The sequence below is a fragment of the Mustela nigripes genome, chromosome 14 (genome assembly GCF_022355385.1).
Source record: "Mustela nigripes isolate SB6536 chromosome 14, MUSNIG.SB6536, whole genome shotgun sequence".
Lineage (NCBI taxonomy): Eukaryota > Metazoa > Chordata > Mammalia > Carnivora > Mustelidae > Mustela > Mustela nigripes.
The window spans coordinates 26,107,633-26,109,921 of NC_081570.1; positions in this window are offsets into that span (position 1 = coordinate 26,107,633).

Sequence of the window (2,289 nt, forward strand, 5' to 3'; positions counted from 1 at the left end):
CTCATGCTCCTCTATCTGAGGCAGTGTCTTCCTGCCTCTCTTTCATCTCACCCAGCAGCACCCCCGCCCAGCCTTGGCCCTCCCCCCATCCCAAACCCCTTGGAGTCCCATTAATTTTGAGAGGCTGTCTGTATGGATTGCTGCCTGGCCCAGTCCTGGGGCTCAGAGAGCTGCGTAATTACCCACTTGGAGCTGAGGGGAAGCGATAACCAGTTCTCCCTCCCTCCTCCCCTGCCTGCCTTATGCTCATCCATTTCGCTCACACATCCCCAGGGAAGCCGATTATGGAGGGGCCCGCTGGGGGAGGTGGGGTGGGGATCCTCATTACCTCAGACAAGGTCAGAGAAAGGGAGTCCTCAGGCCCTGACCCCCCCCCCCCCGCCAGCCAGGGCCCTTCAGCCTGTCCTAGACATCACTGCTTCATCTCTAGACCCCATTATCTCCAACCAGGAGCTCCCTCCTGTGCCCTGGCTTTGTTCAGCCAACTTTCCCTGGGGCTCCTCCCGTGTACATCTCACAGATCCTCAAAGTCAACACCTCCAACCTCAATGCACCACCTTCCCCCCCAAAACCCGGTTCCCCCATCCCTACCTTCCACCTCCCACACCCCACTCCTGATTTCCTGAAGCACCAGCCTCCCGGGCTCTCAGCAAGACACCTGACATCGTCCCTTCAACTAATGTGCCACCAGCATCCATTTCCATTGACCTGTGACCACCAGGACCAGTTTCCATGTCTTAAAAGTTACCTGGGAGTGGACCTTTTCACCTGAACAGCCCACAGTCCCTTCAAACTGGCAACGCCCCAGGTCTAACTATATCATCTTACTTCCAATCTCCCTGCCTCTGTCTGGGACACCCACCCCTTCCCAATCATGGACACCAAACCTCTCTACCCCCTCCTATTCCCCTGCATACATCCCAAGAGTTCCCATGCTGGGTCAGGAGAGCAGACGTTGGGGTTGCTAAGAACTGAACAATTCCAACTCCATCATCCCCTGACTGTGTGGCCTGGATCACTTCACCTCCGGCCCTCAGTTTTATCATCTGTGAAATGGGACTAAGGATACACAACTTGCAGGGCTGTTGGGAAGATGGGAGTAAGACTATCCAGAACTACCGTCTCAAATGACTACAATGCCAAGCAAGTAACATGCATATGTGGGGAGCCCTGGTGGGGTCTAGAGCTGACTAGATAGTGGATGCCCCATCAAGGGGGGGAACAGCTGTCCATCCATCACTCCAGCTGTTGATGCCACAAGGAATATGGGTCTCGTGCTGCCGGAACCTCCTTTTTCCCAATCAGGTTTCCACATGGAATCTCCAAATTTGTATATGTTGGTGGTTAATTGAAATGTTTCTTTAGTACCACGGAGGCCAAACAGAGCATCTGCCCCCAGGGCACCAGTTTGTACTCCTTGATGTGTGCAAGGGGTTGGCCTGGGGCTCTCTCAGAGCAATCAATAAACATGAATTCCCTTCTCTACCCTTCTTATTGATTCTCTCAACAACAAAAAAATCTCCCCAACCCATTCCTCCCAATTCCTCCTCGTCCTCATCATCTTCAGCTGTCAGACCCTGTCTCTCTGCACCCCTGGCAGGGCTCTGAGTGCCCCACCCAAGAAGCCCTGCTCTCCCCAGCTCCTCCCCAGACTCATCACAGTCAACAAACCCTCTCCCTTTCATTTTCTCACGTCCCTTTCCAACAACCCATCAACGTGCATAAGTAGTCATTACTGACCAACAGAGTAGTAATTACTGACCCCACCAAGCAAATGAGGGAGGTGGGATCCAAAGGGCATTAAGTCTGTAAACAAATAACTTAGGAAACATCTCCTACGCACCAGGCCCTGTTAAATGGCAAACCCAAGGTCACACAGAGTATTCTTGGTTGCAAGTGACAGAAACAGAAGTTAACCAGGCTCAGGCAAAGCGACAATGTCATAGTTCTGTGCGTGCAGGAAGATAACATGTAGCTGGGCTCCACTGAGATAGGGAGCCAGAAACCAGTGCCTTCTGAGTATTCTCTTGCTTCTCTCTTTTTCTTCTTCCCTTTCGGTCCCAGAACCATCATCCCCAACCAGTAGATCATTTCCACACAGAGGGTCACCAGCAGACCCTGAACCTCTCCGTGTTCATCATCAGACGGATGCTGCCTCCTGTCTGGTGTTCAAAAGCCCCAGGGAAGGACCCTCAGTAGATCAGCATGGGTTCTCTTGTCACACTGGGCTGATCAGCTGAGCAATATATGGCTGATTAGCTCACCTTGGGGCCAGCCCCAGCCCTGGGC